This window comes from Podarcis melisellensis, assembly GCF_964234715.1.
Source record: "Podarcis melisellensis genome assembly, chromosome: 17".
In the NCBI taxonomy this organism is placed as follows: domain Eukaryota; kingdom Metazoa; phylum Chordata; class Lepidosauria; order Squamata; family Lacertidae; genus Podarcis; species Podarcis melisellensis.
The window spans coordinates 34,914,222-34,934,511 of NC_138534.1; the positions used below are offsets into that span (position 1 = coordinate 34,914,222).

Sequence of the window (20,290 nt, forward strand, 5' to 3'; positions counted from 1 at the left end):
CGCACCCCTGCGGCGTCCCTGTATTCATGATGAGATCCCCAGAGATGTGGAAACCCAACCTGACCCTTTGGGAACGGTTTGATAGAAAATCTAATATCCACCTACACAAACACTGTGGAAGTCCCAGGTCTAATAATTATGGGGTGAAACTTGAGGAAAACTTAAGACTCGAGTTAAACACCGTGTCTAATAACTAGATTGCCAGCTCTGCCGGCTATGTTCACAACTCCGTCATTTACGCAGACAGCTAGGGAGGAATTGGACAGCCGTATCAGATCAGCCCGAAAGAGCTAATGAGCGCTTGTATGTTTCCCTGTGCCTGGGGCGAGTGTCACTGCCATGCCCAGGGGGCAGAGGATGCCAGCAGCCAGCCAACGTTGTATCCCATCTTGTGCTCACATATGCTTCATTCCAGCATCTGGTCCTCTCCTTTAATTAATGCTCGTTTCTATGTGATAGAATGTGTCTGGCCACAGCTGAGAAGGTTGAATTTACATCCCAATGTTTGAGGCAGTGAAATTCACTATCTGTTACCAGTATGGGACCAGGAGCTAATTTTTTCAGCAGGTCCAGTTGGCTGTCAATCATACTTTTCGTTTGGCTTTTCCCTGCAAAAGATAATATGTCATGATGGCTCAAGATGTCTAGAGATATTATTTACAGACGCCACTTAGTTTTGCTGGGCATTATAGAACTATGTTTATATTATTGTAAACTGTTTTTATTGCATTTTAAAAACAATGTTTTAAAAGAGGACCATAAAGAAGGCTGATCGCTGAAGAAGTGATGCTTTTGAATTATGGTGCTGGAGGAGACTCTTGAGAGTCCCATGGACTGCAAGAAGATCCAACCTCTCCATTCTGAAGGAAATCAGCCCTGAGTGCTCACTGGAAGGACAGATCCTGAAGCTGAGGCTCCAATACTTTGGCCACCTCATGAGAAGAGAAGACTCCCTGGAAAAGACCCTGATGTTGGGAAAGATGGAGGGCACAAGGAGAAGGGGGCGACAGAGGATGAGATGGTGGGACAGTGTTCTCGAAGCTACCAGCGTGAGTTTGACCAAACTGTGGGAGGCAGTGGAAGACAGGAGTGCCTGGTGTGCTCTGGTCCATGGAGTCATGAAGAGTCGGACACGACTAAACGACTAAACAACAACAACAAAAACAATGTGTATTCAACACAGCACAAAGGGGACTTAGCTGCATTTATTGTTTATATTTATATATATTTATATTTATTGAATTTATATACCGGCCTATACCCGAAGGTCTCAGGGCGGCTCACAGAACAGATCACAATATATAAAATTAAAATAATAATAATCCAATAACACCCCCTCCCCCCAAAGAGCCACATTTTAAAAGGGTATAGGATGTCAATCAGGTCAACCAAAGTCTGGTTAAAAAGGAACATTTTATCTTCTTTTGAAGGTAGAAGACTATTTATGTATGCCACAACTGTGGTAAGAATTCTTTTAGCCCAGAAATGAAAACAACAAGAAGTACCAGTGAAAGAAGAGTGGCAAATGAAGGTGATGGACTTTGCAGAACTGGCGAAGCTGACAGGAAAAATCTGAAACCAGCATGATCAAGTATTCCAAAAGGACTGGAGTAAATTTATACGATATCTGAAAGATTATTGTGTACGCAATTAACATCACTAGCAGGGTTGTCTGAAGACTGGCAACAAGAAATTTTCTACCTTTCTATAGTTGTATAAATTTTGAGTCATTCTGTAATGAGTGTAATTAGAATTGGAAAACGTATAAATTGCAATGATATAAAGGTTAATTTTGAGGTGGGAGGAATTCAACAGGCTCTGAGAGTCAGAGCGGTATCCAGTGGTACCTCGGGTTAAGTACCGTATTTTTTTGCTCTATAAGACTCACTTATTCCCTCCTAAAAAGTAAGGGGAAATATGTGTGTGTGTCTTATGGAGCGAATGCAGGCTGCGCAGCTATCCCAGAAGCCAGAACAGCAAGAGGGATTGCTGCTTTCACTGCGCAGCGATCCCTCTTGCTGTTCTGGCTTCTGAGATTCAGAATATTTTTTTTCTTGTTTTCCTCCTCCAAAAACTAGGTGCGTCTTGTGGTCTGGTGCGTCTTATAGAGTGAAAAATATGGTACTTAATTTGTTCTGGAGGTCTGTTCTTAACCTGAAACTGTTCTTAACCTGAAGCACCACTTTGGCTAATGGGGCCTCCTGCTGCTGCCACGCCGCCAGAGCACAATTTCTGTTCTCATCCTGAAGCAAAGTTCTTAACCCGAGGTACTATTTCTGGGTTAGCGGAGTCTGTAACCTGAAGCGTATGTAACCTGAGGTACCACTGTATATGGAAATGTATTTGCTTTGGTTATAAATTTATATATGAAAAAACAAATAAAAACATCTTTTTAAATAAATAAATAAATAAATAAATAAATAAATAAATAAATAATCTCAGATAGGAAAATAGCTCCTCCCCTCCCCAACCTCAATTCTCTTTCCACCATCACTCCACCTGCTGCCTAAACCTACCTGTCGAATGCGCAAGGCACTCTTGCCTGTCACGTTTCAAAATATGAAATTCAAACAAAGGCATTCCCCTGAGAGCACCAGTTTCAGAATGTTCCACTTCATCCTTTCCTTTGTTATTTGCAGCTCAGCCGCAACCATCTGCTTCAGGAATTTGCATAACCCTGGAGCGGCTGTCTCGGTATGCAGATTAAGCATTCAAATAAGGCAAGGGGGCCTGCCTTCAAGGAGAATCGCAAGGCTGGATTTGAGGCTCAAACATCACTCTCAGCATTGCTCACCACAGGAAACCTCCGGGTAAAAAACACGACCATCCCTTGCTCAGTCGATGGTCTGATCCGATGAGCTGTTGTGGCAGAAAAAGAAGTAGATTTTTAGGCACGATGTCTGATGATACAGATCAGTGACCCGGCATGGCCTTGCACCTATGTCACGAATGACCCAGGGCATTTTGCCAACTCAGAAACTTGGGGCTATTGCCTAAATAATAATTTTAAAAATGGTGCTGTGCTGGACACATTAGTAAACTGGCTTACAGTCTAACATAAGAGGTAAAGGGACCCCTGACCAGTCGTGACTGACTCTGGGGTTGCGGCGCTCATCTCGCTTTATTGGCCAAGGGAGCCGGCGTACAGCTTCCGGGTCATGTGGCCAGCATGAGTAAGCCGCTTCTGGCGAACCAGAGCAGCGCATGGAAACGCCGTTTACCTTCCCACCGGAGCGGTACCTATTTATCTCCTTGCACTTTATGTGCTTTCGAACTGCTGGGTTGGCAGGAGCAGGGACTGAGCAACGGGAGCTCACCCCGTTGCGGGGATTTGAACCGCCGACCTTCTGATCAGCAAGCCCTAGGCTCTGTGGTTTAACCCACAGCGCCACCCACGTCCCAAAGTCTAACATGGGTAAAGGTAAAAAGGTAAAGGACCCCTGGACGGTTAAGTCCAGTCATAGGTGTCTATGGGGTTGTGACGCTCATCTTGCTTTCAGGCCGAGGGAGCCGGTGTTTGTCCCCAGACAGCTTTCCGGGTCATGGCCAGCATAACTTAACCTCTTCTGGTGCAAAGGAACACCGTGACAGAAACCAGAGCGCACAGAAAGGGCATCTACCTTCCCACTGCAGTGGTACCTATTTATCTACTTGCACTGGTGCTTTTGAACTGCTAGGTTGGCAGGAGCTGGGACAGAGCAACAGGAGCTCACCCTGTCATGGGGATTTGAACCGCCGACCTTCTGATCAGCAAGCCCAAGAGGCTCAGTGGTTTAGACCACAATGACACTCGCATCCCTAGACACTCCTAAACAGAACCATGTATGTAAGCATAACAAATTCACTTCCTTTGGTGTATTCTTGGAGACTGAAAAATCTCTCTCTGTATTTTTACATCATGCTTGAGGTGGCTGTCAAACTGGTTGCTTCCCCATTGATGAGAGCTTGTGGAATTTCCTTTATGCACCTTTTCCATCCTTTCGGAAGCTTCTTTTCCTCCCTTGTTCAATCTCAACAACACCTTCTGCAGCCAGAACTCCTTTTGCTCATTGTGATCACCAATGGACTCTTCATGCTCCCTGGTCATCCCATCTTTCAGTTACGCTTATGTTGGCCATGGTTTTAAGACAAAACTGCTCCCTTTCCCTTATGGGGTACCCAAGAGCCCGTATAGAGTCCTTATGGCTGAGACCCTACCTGCCTGCAGACTGTCTCGCCAGAGTGATGCATGCTCTGGTTATCTCCCGCTTGGACTACTGCAATGCACTCTACGTGGGGCTACCTTTGAAGGTGACCCGGAAACTACAACTAATCCAGAATGCAGCAGCTAGACTGGTGACTGGGAGCGGCCGCCAAGACCATATAACACCGGTCTTGAAAGACCTACATTGGCTCCCAGGATGTTTCCGAGCACAATTCAAAGTGTTGGTGCTGACCTTTAAAGCCCTAAACGGCCTCAGTCCAGTATATCTGAAGGAGCGTCTCCACCCCCATCGTTCTACCTGGACACTGAGGTCCAGCTCCGAGGGCCTTCTGGCGGTTCCTTCACCGCGAGAGGCCAAGTTACAGGGAACCAGGCAGAGGGCCTTCTCGGTAGTGGTGCCCGCCCTGTGGAATGCCCTCCCATCAGATGTCAAAGCGATAAACATCTACCTGACATTCAGAAGACATCTGAAGGCAGCCCTGTTCAGGGAAGTTTTTAATATGTGACATTTTAGTGTATCTTTCATCTTTGTTGGAAGCCGCCCAGAGTGGCTGGGGAAACCCAGCCAGATGGGCGGGGTACAAATAAATAATAATAATAATAATAATAATAATAATAATAATAATAATAATAATTATTATTATTATTATTATTATTATTATTATTATTATTATTATTATTATAATTATTATTATTATTATTATTTAGGTTCTCTAGATAACAGAGGCCAACCAGAGAATGTTGAGAAGCAAGGAAGTCAGCAAGCCTGATCTTTATTAACTGTTGAAACAGGGTGCTCGCTCACCACACGCAGGAGGCAGGACCCTGAACAATGGTGCGCAAGCCCTTATATAGACTTTTGAAATTGCCCATCCTGTAGCTCCAGACCACCCCCCGAAACACCACACATACATCACTGAAGGAGGCGGTCTCCAACAGAAATCCTGTTTGTGAGGATACCTGATAATGGTCACTGATTGCTTTACTTGGGCAGCCTGACAATTCCTTTTGAGATGCTAAATATTTATTTCCTGAATCTAGGTCACAGGCTCACCCTATTCCTACACAAATATGTCCTTAAGACAGGATTTGTGAGCAAAGAGACAATGGGGAGACTTTTCCCATTTCCTACCTCACTGCAGAGGAATATTTGAGGTCACTGAGAGAGTCAAAATGGTTTCAGGATTGTTCTCCTGTACTAATTTAGACACATGGCTTATATACTTATGTATGTGTTTGCCTTGTACATTTATGAACATTTAATATATATATTTGAGACCTTAAATTCTTATAACACTATGATTATTAATATCTTGCTTGCTTAACCTGACTACTGCCATTTTCTTTTTAAAGCAGAAAATGCCTTTGGGAGATGGGAATTGCTTTTGAGCCTGCAAAGTCAACCATTTGTAATATATATGCATGTAACCGCTAAAGTCTCGTTGCCTTATCAGCCTCTTGCAGATTTCTATTATTATTAGTGATTAATGTTTTTTTTTTATTTGTAAAAAAAGCAATAGTTGTATCACACACAAAGGACAAAGCAGCCAAAGGAACAATGACCTCCCCCCCCCCCCCGGATTATACTTACATCTCAATGTAAAAAACAGCTAATCAATACAGTAGCACCTGGGGTTATGCAACCCTCAGGTTACGTAAACTTCAGGTTGCGAAAGTGGTAAACCCGGAAGTATTTGACCGGGTTTCGCCGTGTGCGCATGCGCAGAACCGGTCTGCCACTGTGTGCATGCGTATAACAGTGATCCTCAGGTTGCGAAAACCTCGGGATCCTGCTGGACCTCCGGAACGGATCCCGTTCGCAACCCAAGGTGCCAGTGTACATCCCTGGCTAATATGGGCTGTTGTTGTATTGTGAGGGGTGTGTGTGCAGTAAGGTGCATCCTTCTAACAGAAACAGAAGAAGACCAAAGCGTAGTTCATACATAAGCAATAAGGTGAAAGCCAAACAACTGAATCATAATTACGATGGACGCATTGGGACATACAGGAGCTGGGTTGTTTTAGCAGGCTGAAATAGTTTACTGAAGAACTGGGTATTCTCCAAAATTAATAGTTTTGCATCATTGAAAGGGGCCGGACGCTTCTGTCAAGGGGGCGGGGAAGCAGCCCCAGGTTTTCTTCTTCTTTTTCTCCTGCCTGATGAGCTTGTAATTGGAATTTTAATAAGTATTGTTACCTGGGGGAAGGAGGGGTGGCAGCCTATGACGTCACTCATGATCTCACAGTGGAGACATGGAGGTTTGTCCTGATAATTTAGAGGCAGCAAAGCTTCTTCTTCTTCTTCTTCTTCTTCTTCTTCTTCTTCTTCTTCTTCTTCTTCTTCTTCTTCTTCTTCTTCTTCTTCTTCTTCTTCTTCTTCTTCTTCTGTCACCATCAACTGCAAGTCCCTCTAGTAGCACCTGATCCAACCTTTGCTGCTGGAATTTTATTTAAGCAATAGCGAAAGAAACTAAACTTCCCCCACCTGAGGACAGACTGTATGGTTTCCCAAACTTGGGTCTCCAGCTGTTTTTCGACTACAACTCCCATCATCCCTGACCCCTGGGTCCTGCTAGCTAGGGATGATGGGAGCTGTAGTCCAGCTGGAGACCCAGGTTTGGGAAACACCCAGAAAACTGGGGAAACTGATAAAGTGTGCCAATTTCAATGTGATGAGGAGGAACCTGGAAATCCCATGCCGTCCACCTGCAGCTGGCACAGTAGGCAGAACAGGTCTTTTCCCTCTGCAACCCCAAATACTGGTGTGAAAGGGGGGCAGATTTGGTGGGGAGGAGGCTGAGAGTGCTATCTCGCCCTCAGGATTGTGGGTGCCCACGTTGCGATGGCCAGCGTTGACTTTTCCTCCTCCTATCTGCAACCAGCGAGGCACCCTTTTCCGTGGGAGAGACTCGGACTCATAGGTAGAGATGCTGTGCCACCACACCTGGAAAATGTGTGGGATGTAATCCATTGGAGAAGTCAAACACAACATTCCTTGTTTCCCTAGAGTGGGCACAGGCAGGGGGAACTTCCTGTTCCACTGGTTTGGAGCCTCCTCCCCCTGCATGTGACCAGGGAGATGGGCGTGACCCTGGCTGACTCCATAAAAGACCCGAGTCAAGCAGCCATCTTTCTCTCTTGCTGCCATGCTGCAGCCATTTTCGTCTCTTGATGCTGTTGTCTTAATGTATTTTTGCTGTCTGCTGGCTCTCAGCCAGCAGCACACGACCTCAGTCTCCATATGAGATGAACTCAGTTGTTGTTATTATTATTATTATTATTATTATTATTATTATTATTATTATTGTTATTATTATTCTTTATACCCTGTCCATCTGGCTGGGCTTCCCCAGCCACACTGGGCGGCTTCCAAAAAAATACTGTATTAAAATACTGTAATGCATCAAACATTAAAAGCTTCCCTAAAGAGGGCTGCCTTCAGATGTCTTCTAAAAGTCTGATAGTTGTTGTTCTTTTTGACATCTGGTGGGAGGGTGTTCCACAGGGTAGGTGCCACCACCGAGAAGGCCCTCTTCCTGGTTCCCTGTAACTTAGTTTCTCACAGTGAGGGAACCGCCAAAGGCCCTTGGTGCTAGACCTCAGTGTCCAGGTAGAACGATGGAGGTGGAGACGCTCCTTCACTTTGTTATGTAACTACAAGCTAAAGTCTGCCTTTAGGGATCATACTGTGAACTGAATGTGACTAAACTTCTTGTTACTTTTAAAGAAAGAGCCTTGTGGCTTGATTCCTTTAAGAGGAATCAAAGGGGACAACAGGAATAATCCAGTCTGATCAAGGCAGAGAGGATTGTTTAATAATAATAATAATAATAATAATAATAATAATAATAATAATAATAATAATTTATTTATACCCCGCCTATTGAAGAGATTCAAATGAATCTGCAAACTAACTTCATTTTGAGGGAAATCTGCTCTGCTACATGAATCATAGAATCATAGAGTTGGAAGAGACCACAAGGGCCATCGAGTCCAACCCCCTGCCAAGCAGGAAACACCATCAGAGCACTCCTGACATATGGTTGTCAAGCCTCTGCTTAAAGACCTCCAAAGAAGGAGACTCCACCACACTCCTTGGCAGCAAATTCCACTGTCGAACAGCTCTTACTGTCAGGAAGTCCTTCCTAATGTTTAGGTGGAATCTTCTTTCTTGTAGTTTGGATCCATTGGACTCAGTAGCATGAGTGAAGGAAGGATCATATTTAATCAATATTTCCTCTCCTGCTATCCTTTAAAATTCCCACAAAAGGATGCTTTGCTTGCTGGCTTCTGAGGACAGAGTTGAACTTTTCAGCTCCCTGCTGGCATTTTTCATTGATTTTGTGGGTGCTCAGCTCCCACAATTATATTATAGTGGGTGCCCAAGCACCCACAGCCCCCTGGCGTTGGCTCCTGTGGGGTATGTGTGAAGAAGGGGAAATCCCATTGTATGAGCAGAAGTTTGATCAGCAATGTTGGGTGTCGCCCTTGTCAGTTTAAAGGTAAAGGACCCCTGACCATTAGGTCCAGTCGTGACCGACTCTGGGGTTGCGGCGCTCATCTCGCTTTATTGGCCCAGGGAGCCGGCGTACAGCTTCCGGGTCATGTGGCCAGCATGACTAAGCCACTTCTGGCAAACCAGAGCAGCGCACGGAAACACCGTTTACCTTCCCTCTGGAGCGGTACCTATTTATCTACTTGCACTGGTGTGCTTTCAAACTGCTAGGTTGGCAGGAGCAGGGACCAAGCAACGGGAGCTCACCCCGTCACGGAGATTCGAACCACCGACCTTCTGATCGGCAAGTCCTAGGCTCAGCGGCAAAGACAAGGATTGGGTGTGGGTGGGTGTGCTGCTGCTGCTGGCTCTGCAGAGGGCTGCCTTCCTTCCAAATAGTTCCTTTCCCCCTTTATATGGGGGCTAGACGATGAGGACTAGGTAACTTGCAAACACTGCTGAGCAAGACTAGCTCATATATAAGAGTTGGTGAATAAATAAGGGAATGTTTTTATCCTTTTCGTCACTCAAGCCACCTGCCGCAGTAAACCACCTGTTTGTCCAGCGTTTTATTTAGAGCTGCAGGAATGAAAAGCAGGGGGAAAGCTTTCCGTTTGCTCATTTTTAGCCTTGTTTGGTTGAAGTTGGTATTATTAAAAGCATGCAGAGAAGAGGGGATAATGAACTTAACTCCCCAGTGGTAATTAAGAACCTCAGTCAAGCATGAGGATGAAAGAATGAACAATCATTTCCACTGGGAAACGGGCTTAGAGAAAGAATGCGCTTTCGAGAACTCATACTTGCACAAGGCAGCCACATAAGCAAAATTATTATCTCTTAAATCCCCCCCCCCCCATTTCTTCTGCATTTGCCTCAAGCCAAGTTCTCAGATAATTTTTTTTGTACCAGTTAAGTCCTTCTTGGCAGGCCTGTTTACATTGGTTCTTTTTCAGTTGTCGATAACTAGTTAGGGTTGCCATATGTCTGGGAATTCCAAGATATGTCCTATTTTTGGGGGGGCCTACATGTCCATCCGGGGGAAATTTTACACTTTAAAACAAATGTCCTGGATTTTGGCCACCCTTGTTGTTGTTGTTGTTGTTTAGTCGTTTAGTCGTGTCCGACTCTTCGTGACCCCCTGGACCAGAGCACGCCAGGCACTTCTGTCTTCCACTGCCAATTTGGTCAAACTCATGTTCGTAGCTTCGAGAACACTGTCCAACCATCTTGTCCTCTGTCATCCCCTTCTCCTTGTGCCCTCCATCTTTCCCAGCATCAGGGTCTTTTCCAGGGAGTACAAGGGACGCAGGTGGCGCTGTGGGTTAAAGCCTCAGCGCCTAGGACTTGCCGATCGAAAGGTCGGCGGTTCGAATCCCTGCGGCGGGGTGCGCTCCCGCTGCTCGGTCCCAGCGCCTGCCAACCTAGCAGTTCGAAAGCACCTCCGGGTGCAAGTAGATAAATAGGGATCGCTTGCCAGCGGGAAGGTAAACGGTGTTTCCGTGTGCGGCTCTGGCTCGCCAGAGCAGCGATGTCACGCTGGCCACATGACCTGGAAGTGTCTCCGGACAGCACTAGCCCCTGGCCTCTTAAGTGAGATGGGCGCACAACCCCAGAGTCTGTCAAGACTGGCCCGTATGGGCAGGGGTACCTTTACCTTTACTTCTCTTGAGGTGGCCAAAGTATTGGAGCCTCAGCTTCAGGATCTGTCCTTCCAGTGAGCACTCAGGGCTGATTTCCTTAAGAATGGATAGGTTTGATCTTCTTGCAGTCCATGGGACTCTCAAGAGTCTCCTCCAGCACCATAATTCAAAAGCATCCAATTCTTCGGTGATCAGCCTTCTTTATGGTCCAGCTCTCACTTCCATACATCACTCCTGGGAAAACCATGGCTTTAGCTATACGGACCTTTGCTGGCAAGGTGATGTCTCTGCTTTTTAAGATGCTGTCTAGGTTTGTCATTGCTTTTCTCCCAAGAAGCAGGCATCTTTTAATTTCGTGACTGCTGTCACCAACTGCAGTGATTTGGCCACCCTATAACTAGTCAATTCTACACCCAGAGCTCCCAACCCCTTTCCTTGCCCCTGATAATAAGCAAGAGCTGAATTAGGAATGGTTGCGGCCTTGAAGAACACAGGAAGAAGTTCTCTCCTGGATCAGATCAAAGGACCATCTCAACCCAGTGGCGGAGCTAGCCGCTCTGGCACCTGGGGCGGTGCCCATGCCGTGCATCTGGGGACAGGGCGATCCAGCGTGGCCGTGATCGCGCCAGGGGTGCCATCCAGTGCGCAGTGGTGGAGCAAGGTCAGGTTGACTGTCGCACAACATTTTGTCACCCCCCTCGGAGCTGGCACCCGGGGCGCCCCGCACCCACCGCACATACCTTGCAAGGCCTCTGTCTCATCCAACCTCCTGTTTTCACATTGGCCAGCCAGATGCCATCGGAAACCCATGAGCGTTTCAGTGATGTCAGATAGGAGATAGGAGAACTGAATTAGATGGTTATAGCAAAATATGCAGGAATGGTGGGAAAACTAAATGAACCATGGAAGGCGAAGGAGGGAAGTCACTGAACGTATGGTATAATGCAAGATGTTTATTTTGAGATGTAAAATTGAAAACTTAATTGTTTATATATATATATATGGAGACCCATGAGCAGGACCTGAGTGCAACAGCACTCTCTCTTCTTCCAATTCCCAGCAACAGATTTTCAAAGTTTTACAGCTTCCAAGAGTGGAGGCAGAAAGCAGGGGTGAGCAACCTGCAGCCTAAAGGTCACTTAATTTCATGTTGCTGACTAGGAGAGGAAAAGTGGGAGGAAAAAGGGTGGCAGAGAGAAAAGATGGCAGTGGGGAGGGCATTCCTTTTGGACTTCCTTTTTTTGTCAATTAATTTTTTATTAAGTTTCAATTTTGTAAACAAATGAACATGAAATTTACTATCAAATTTAATACACAATTTAAAAGTTGACTTCCCACCCTTCTTCCATGCTGTTGCTATTCCTCACCCTTCTATGCTGCATTATACAGTGGTACCTCAGGATACATACGCTTCAGGTTGCATACGCTTCAGGTTACAGACTCCGCTAACCCAGAAATAGAGCTTCAGGTTAAGAACTTTGCTTCAGGATGAGAACAGAAATTGTGCTCCGGCGGCACGGCAGCAGCAGGAGGCCCCATTAGCTAAAGTGGTGCTTCAGGTTAAGAACAGTTTCAGGTTAAGAACGGACCTCCAGAATGAATTAAGTACTTAACCCGAGGTACCACTGTACTGTTATCTATCCCACAATTCTTTCATTACTATTATGCTTGTGAAACGTGGACCACTTATAAATGCCATCTCCAACTCCTCGAAAGATTCCATCAATGGTGTCTCTGAAAAATTTTGCGCATTATTTGGGAAGGCAGGTAAACTAATGGCAGTGTACTGGAAGAAGCAAAGATCACCAGTGTCAAAGCCATGATTCTTCAACATCAACTTCGTTGGACTGGTCATGTTGTTCTGATGCCTGATTATCATCTTCCAAAGCAACTACTCTATCCCAAACTTAAAAATGGAAAGCGTAATGCTGGTGGTCAACAAAAGAGGTTTAAAAACTGTCTCAAGGCAAATCTAAATAAATGTAGTATAAACACCGACAACTGGGAAATACTGGCCTGTGAGTGCTCCAGTTGGAGAACTGCCTTTACTAAAGTTGTTATGGACTTTGAAGACACTCAAACTCAGGACACAAGGGAGAAACGCGCTAAGAGGAAGGCACGCTTGGTAAATCTGCACCGTGATCAACTCCCACTCGGGAACCAATGTCTCCACTGTGGAAGGACGTGTGGGTCCAGAATTGGCCTCCACAGTCCCTTATGGATTCACTGTTAAAACCATTTTTATGGAAGTCAATCTTACTCGGCTACGAGTGATCGGCAAAGAAGAAGCACAATAGCACTGTTGGCATCTTGTCTGTCTTGAGAGACAATGGAGTGTGCCTCTGGGGGTGAAGTCATACCGCTGGAGAATCACAGCACCTCCTTGGGCTGCTGTATTAGTAGTGATCTCTCCGGGGTGCAAGCCTGGGCAGTGATGTGGTTCAAAGGAGAGTGGATCAATACATTTGGCACCAAGCTTGGCTGCAGGAGTTGCTGGAAGGAGGCATAAAAGCCACCCTCCAACCATCTTAGGGACTTCATCTTAGGGAATTGAGTTTACTCCTTAGCCTTTTCTTCTGAGAGCCACTGAGAGCCAGTGTGGTGTAGTGGTTAAGAGCGTTAGATTCGTAATCTGGGGAACCGAGTTCGCGTCTCCGCTCCTCCACATGCAGCTGCTGGGTGACCTTGGACTAGTCACACTTCTCTGAAGTCTCTCAGCCTCACTCATCTCACGGTGTGTTTGTTGTGGGGGAGGAAGGGAAAGGAGAATGTGAGCCGCTTTGAGACTCCTTCGGGTAGTGATAAAGTGGGATATCAAATCTAAACTCTTCTTCTTCTTCTTCTTCTTCTTCTTCTTCTTCTTCTTCTTCTTCTTCTTTTTCTTCTTCTTCTTCTTCTTCTCCCAATGATGTCCCACAAGGCACTGGGTACAGATTTTTCTTCAGAGCTTACTTCCGAAGCCTTTTTCACTTAGCATTCCCAAAGTTTACATATGTTTGCATGGGTGTGTGTATTTGGGAGCAATGAACCCATTGCTCCCTGCGTTCTCAATAGATCCCACACAGTCCCCATCAGAAGTCTCTTTTATCATCAATTGCAAGATGCAATTATCCCAATTACATTGACTTTGCAAAGGGACACGCCTTACAACTTAAAAGCTTTGTCCTTGGAGAAGTGGTTTCTGAAAGCACATAACTAAGAGGAACGGCCTTTCTTTTTTTTTTAAATCTGAACGAAAGTGCTTTCCCCTTTCCATCTCCTCTGTATTAAGGCACCTCTATCTGGAACACAGATAATGATCAAGGAGCCTCATTTCTCTGTTCAATAAGATGGACATGAAAAACACTTTGCCTTTTCATCATGGAAATAAAAAGGATCTGAAACTTGAAAACTCATTAGGCACGGATTGATGTTCAACTCGGCTTCCAAATGATCCTCACAGCAATGGTGTAGGAGCAAGATTTTCCCCTCGTGAAGACAATAACCCAGGTGGGTATTTTGCCACTTGAAACGTGCTCAAAATGCAGCCCTTCTACTTTTAAGGAAATGTGAAACCATAATTGTTTTCTGTCAGACACCCATTTCTCAGAGACAGGCAATAGAGGCGCCCAAAGAAATGGTCTCTGGTCTATCAGCTAAAATCTCCCCCCTCCCTCCCCTTAACCTGTGCATCCTATCAGATGCACAGATGATAAATTTGCATATGCAGGGAGAAAGTATCCCGACTTTTTTTTTTGCTCACACGGCATTGGTTCCCCTCATCTATTCCTTTCCCACCCAGATTTAATGAAATAGTGGTTAAGAGCGGTGGACTCGTAATCTGGTGAACCGGGTTCGCTTCCACACTCCTCCACATGCAGCTGTTGGGTGACCTTGGGCTAGTCACACTTCTCTGAATTCTCTCAGCCCCACTCACCTCACAGAGTGTTTGTTGTTGGGGAGGAAGGGAAAGGAGATTGTTAGCCGCTTTGAGACTCCTTTGGGTAGTGATAAAGTGGGATATCAAATCCAAAGTTTTAATTTTTAAACCTTTCTTTTAATTTTAAAAGAGCTCTCAGAAGGCTTAACCATGCGAAATCATCGTTAAAAAGAGATTATAGAATTGTAAAGATGGAAGGGACCATGAGGGTCATCTGGTCCAACCGCCCGCAATGACGGTATCTTGCGCCCAATGTGACCAAGCCCCACTCCATTGTCTCCTCTATGAAAAATCACCATCTGGCTCCTCACTCCCAGAACTCTGTCCCTCATTGCCTATAACTTCATTGGACTGGTCATGTTGCTCAGATGCCCAGGGCCGGATTTAGATGAAGAGAGGCCCTAGGCTACTCCAATTGTGAGGCCCCTCTCCCACCCTCACAACTAGAAGAAAATGGAAGAGTGTTATAAACAAAATTGAGTGAGGATGATGACAGGTATTTAAAATTCTACAATTCACAAAATCCTCTAAAGGATGTAAGATATTATTGTTAAATACTGGAGGCCTGGGCAGGCCGGGTCGTCCTCTTATATACCTGCTGGGATTGTCAAGGCATCTAACTCTCACCTGAATCTCATAGCTCTCCTGTAGCTGCCTCTGATTAGTTACCATTTAACTCTTGGGGGAAATAATTAGCATCACACGTCATGTGCATGAAAGTTGCCGAACCAATTAACCAACTAAAAGGATTGCAGCAGGGCAATCTAGATGGATTTTATTTATATCTATAATATTTTGCAGACTTTGGCTGTGAACTGGGGCCCTACAAAAAAAAAATCAAGTTGTGCCCCACTGTTTCAAATTGGGCCCCACTGGTTAGCCCTGAGTCTAATAGTTGCTGGGGCTGAGTTTCCCTGCCCTTACATGAAGTCTTCGGTTTGCAATTTTGGGAGAGGGGAGACTGTGGCACTGGGGAGCGGGCAGGCTGGTGAGACCCCCTAGATTTAGAGGCCCTAGGCTTCAGCCTACTTAGCCTATACATAAATCTGGCACTGCAGATGCCTGATTATTGTCTCCCAAAGCAACTACTCTATTCTGAACTTAAAAATGGAAAGCATAATGCTGGTGGTCAACAAAAGAGGTTTAAAGACTGTCTCAAGGCAAATCTTAAAAAATGTGGTATAAACACTGACAACTGGGAAACACAGGCCTGTGAGCATTCCAGTTGGAGAACAGCCTTTACCAAAGGTGTCATGGACTTTGAAGACGCTCGAACTCAGAATGAAAGGGAGAAATGTGCTAAGAGGAAGGCATGCTTGGCAAATCCACACCATGATCAACTCCCACCCAGAAACCTATGATGTCCCTACTGTGAAAGGACGTGTGGATCCAGAATTGGCCTCCACAGTCACTTGCAGACTCACTGTTAAGACCGTGTTCATGGAAGACAATCTTACTCAGCTATGAGTGATTGCCAAAGAAGAAGAAGAGCTACTGCAAGCTAGAAAATTACCTCCCATATTAAGGAAAACCCAGGTTCTCCAATTAGCGGTGACCAGCCTATCAGACCATGCCAGAGGCACTACTCTTCTCCCGCCTCAGACATCTCTGGCAGAGCGCCAAACTGCCAGGCCCCATTACTTGAGAGAGGAATGTGAAAAGAGATGAAGCTACATCGGCGGGAGGCTGCTTCCCTGGATTTTCGCACTCAGACTCCAATTCTGTCTGGCTAGGATTATGTTTTATTCATCAAAATATGTATAAAAGCATGCTCTAAAAGTTTGGTTAAGACATGCAGTATCTAAAAGCATGCAATTGGAAGAATGTTAGTGCTCAAACGTTGGCTCCCACCCCCATGTAAAAACCAAATATCCAATGTATTTTAGTCACACTGAATCCCGAATGGCATGTAAATTCAAAGTGTTGTTTATCACTTTGAAGCTTGGTCAGATAGTGCTGGATTTGTTCAAGATTAGTCTTGAGTTTTATCCCAAAGGGGTTGTTGTTGTTGTTTAGTCATTTAGTCGTGTCCGACTCTTCGTGACCCCATGGACCAGAGCACGCCAGGCACTCCTGTCTTCCACTGCCTCCCGCAGTTTGGTCAAACTCATGCTGGTAGCTTCGAGAACACTATCCAACCATCTAACCATCTCGTCCTCTGTCGTCCCCTTCTCCTTGTGCCCTCCATCTTTCCCAACATTAGCGTCTTTTCCAGGGAGTCTTCTCTTCTCATGAGGTGGCCAAAGTAATGGAGCCTCAGCTTCAGGATCTGTCCTTCCAGTGAACACTCAGGGCTGATTTCCTTACTCAGAGGGAATCCCCACTGATTTCTGTAGGCTTATTCACAGATAGGTCTTGAAAGATATTGTGTGTTTTAAAGGGTGCAATTTGCTTACCAAGCCCCACAGTTGTTGTTTAGTCATTTAGTCGTGTCCGCCTCTTCGTGACCCCCTGGACCAGAGCACGCCAGGCACTCCTGTCTTCCACTGCCTCCCGCAGTTTGGTCAAACTCATGCTGGTAGCTTCGAGACCACTGTCCAGCCATCTCATCCTCTGTCGTCCCCTTCTCCTTGTGCCCTCCATCTTTCCCAACATCAGGGTCTTTTCCAAGGTGTCTTCTCTTCTCATGAGGTGGCCAAAGTACTGGAGCCTCAGCTTCAGGATCTGTCCTTCTAGCGAGCAGTCAGGGCTGATTTCCTTAAGAATGGAGAGGTTTGATCTTCTTGCAGTCCATGGGACTCTCAAGAGTCTCCTCCAGCACCATAATTCAAAAGCATCAAATCTTTGGCGATCAGCCTTCTTTATGGTCCAGCTCTCACTTCCATACACCACTACTGGGTTAGAAACCATTAAAAAAACACACCAACTAATGAAAAGTGGGGAATTTTCCGGGAAGCAGGTGATTCTGGAAGACTTTGTTTATGTGATGGAGCTCCTGAACAATGTGGTAGAGGACAGGCATATGTTGCAATATATTTGACCTTAAGCACAAGTCTGCCTGGCTGACATCTTTACATTGCAGTACACACTGGAGAGAGGGGGAGAGAGGCATGTTTTTGCCTGATGCCTCTTACCTGATTTTCCTACAACCCTCCCCTGTTTTTAATCTTGTGTAATGTGCTTTAAAATTATTATTGCATTTTAATTGTTGTAACCCGCCCTGAGGCCTTAGGGTGAAGAGTGGGAAATAACAACAACAACAGCAGCAACAACCATTGCTTTTTTCTAAAAAAACGTTTTCTTGACTCAAGAAAATCACCATAGTTCAGATTGGAAAAAGTAAATACAGTGGACCCTCTGGATACGAATTTAATTTGTTCCAGGGGTCCATGTGCACCCTGAAAAAACCATATCCAGAGGTGGCACTTCTGCACTTCTGGTGCGCAGTGCGATAGAACGCTTCTGCGCATGTGCGTGGCGTGCAGAGCGCTTCTGCGCATGCACGAGCAGTGAAACCTGGAAAAATACTTCCGGGTTTGCCGCTTTCACAACCCGAAGTTTACGTTACTCGAGAGTAACGTAACCCGAGGGTCTAAAGGTAAAGGGACCTCTGATGATTAGGTCCAGTCGTGACCGACTCTGGGGTTGCGGCGCTCATCTCACTTTATTGGCCGAGGGAGCCGGTGTACCGCTTCCGGGTCATGTGGCCAGCATGACTAAGCTGCTTCTGGCGAACCAGAGCAGCGCACGGAAACGCTGCTCCCACCGGACCAGCTGCTCCCACCTGTTTACCTTCCCACCGGACCAGTAACTATTTATCTACTTGCACTTTGACGTGCTTTCCCACTGCTAGGTTGGCAGGAGCAGGGACCGAGCAACGGGAGCTCACCCCATCACGGGGATTCGAACCGCTGACCTTCTGATCGGCAAGTCCTAGGCTCTGTGGTTTAACCCACAGCGCCACCCGTGTCCCAGTAACCCGAGGGTCTACTGTACAGTAAATGGACAGAAGTACAAAGATTCACAAACTGTTTAGAGGTATGCATACCCCTGCATACCCCCAGAAAAAAGCACTGATGATGATGATAAAATAAAAAACAACAACACAATTCTTGGTTTACTCACAATGATGTCAATATTAATTGATAATAAAAGTAAACATTGGTCCCAGCTGTGCAGGAGAAGGAGACACTCATTTGGACTTGTTCCAGCTCATTCACATCACACTAAATCATGGTTTAGGTCAGTGGTTTTCAACCAGGGTGCCGTGGGGTGCCTTGAATGATGGTCAGGGTGCCAGGCAACTCTGTCCCTCTTCCCTCCCTCCTTTGATGCCCTCTCATGTCTCTGCCTCCCAAAGGCTCACACAGCTGTTTGTTGCAGCAGCCCTGGCTACAAGCTACGCAGGTGAATGGTGCCTCAGGCGCTGGCCAGGGGGTGCTGGTTGCCAGGAACTGAGACAGCATCAGAGTAAGCAGGCAAGTGGGCGAGGGAGCCCAGCCAGCGAGTCCATCAGCCCTTGCTGTTGGGAACGGGCAGACAAGTCCCAGGCACCTTTGGGGCACTGTGAGGAGGCACCTCTCTTTGGGGCGGGGGTGGGGCAGGACCAGAAGGAGAAAGGAGAGGAGGCTGAGGGAACACTCCACAAGGGAGGGTGTTCGAAAAAGGGTGGGAGGCTGCCAGCTCTGCAGGCAAGGGGTGACATAAATGGGCTCCTGAGCCCCACATGGGTGCCACAGAAAAAAATGTGGTTGGTCAAGGGAGCCGTGGACTCAAAAAGGGTTAAAAAAGGTTTAGGGTGTTATTCAAACATAGCCACAATTTCTTGGACCTTTGCCTCAATTTCATGTTTTTTTAATAACTTTTTTAACAATACAAGGACTGAAATATACTCAGAGTCGAGAGTGGATCTCATGCTCTTTATTCAGCTCATAGTGGTGAAGAGGAATGAAAGTCACATCAAAGTATCTGCTTTATATACATTATTTACACAATGGGCTGCCCGTGATTGGCTAATTCCAGTATTCTCCTGTAGTCCAATCAGGTTGTGGATTCACTTCCATCTGGAGCTGGATTGGGTGGCTCCTGCAGACCAATCATACTGCTGTATTGTTCTAGGACCAATCAGACTGCTGCATTCTGAATCCTATTGTTCTAGGACCAATCAGACTGCTGCATTTTGGATCCTATTCAACTCAATACATAACAAGGACTACTTTTTGTTGTCATACACAGATTGGAAATTTCTATCCCAGCTTTCTGTCCACTAAGTTATAGAGCAAATCTTGCAAGGAAATTGGAATGGCGGAGGCTGACTCGGTCTGATTGTCAGATGCCATCACAGATATGAGATGCCATCATAGATATGTTTGGGCCATAAAAAAAGAGCTGTTGATGGAAGGAAGGGCCAATTCCATCATTGCCTATGGGCAGCAAACTGTGCAGAAAGAGAGAGTCTCCGCTTCAGCCATTGCGTTCTCTTCACCTCTCCTCCTGCTCCTTTAACTCGTTTAATGAAGCTGTCACTCAATACAAGATCTTTCCTTCATCAGAACAGCAGCCAAGGTCACTTCTTCATTTCACAGACTCCACAAAAAGATCAGGAGCTTGAAGCAAAGGTCAGATAAATCACCCCTTTCCCTGGAGAATTTAGTTCCCTGGACTCTGTTTGCTCCTCTTTGTACTTTTGTGAGGTAAGTTCTACAATGCAATCATATTCAAGGGGTTCGGTTAGTGCCAGCTTACATAATACTTTATCAGTGAGAGAAGTTTTAATCCAAATGCTTGCAGATATGCACTCATGTGGGGAAACTTAAGTGTGTGAAGCACACAATCTTTCAGGGACTGGACAGGGGAGGAGTGGTGGAAACTGCCTCCCCACCAGTGGCGTAGCGTGGGTTGTCAGCACCCGGGGCAAGGCAAGTAATTTGTGCCCCCTAACCCGTGGATTTGCGCCCCCTAACCCTAACCCCCAGATGTTGCGCCCGGTGTGGCCGGCCCCCCCCCCTGCACCCCCCACGCTATGCCACTGCTCCCCACCCTGACCCTTCCAGGGAGGAGGAAGAGGAAAACAGTACAGTGGTACCTCAGGT

At 46.1% G+C, this 20,290-nt stretch overlaps 1 long non-coding RNA gene across 1 annotated transcript; it reads right to left on the reverse strand.

The window, feature by feature from the left end:
* Positions 1-417: 417 nt before the first annotated feature.
* On the reverse strand, positions 418-6,369 carry LOC309360347. Its single transcript, XR_014164022.1, has 3 exons — positions 6,211-6,369; positions 2,517-2,859; positions 418-608 (listed from the first exon to the last, which is right to left on the reverse strand). It is a non-coding gene; the product is annotated as an uncharacterized lncRNA (long non-coding RNA).
* Positions 6,370-20,290: the final 13,921 nt, after the last annotated feature.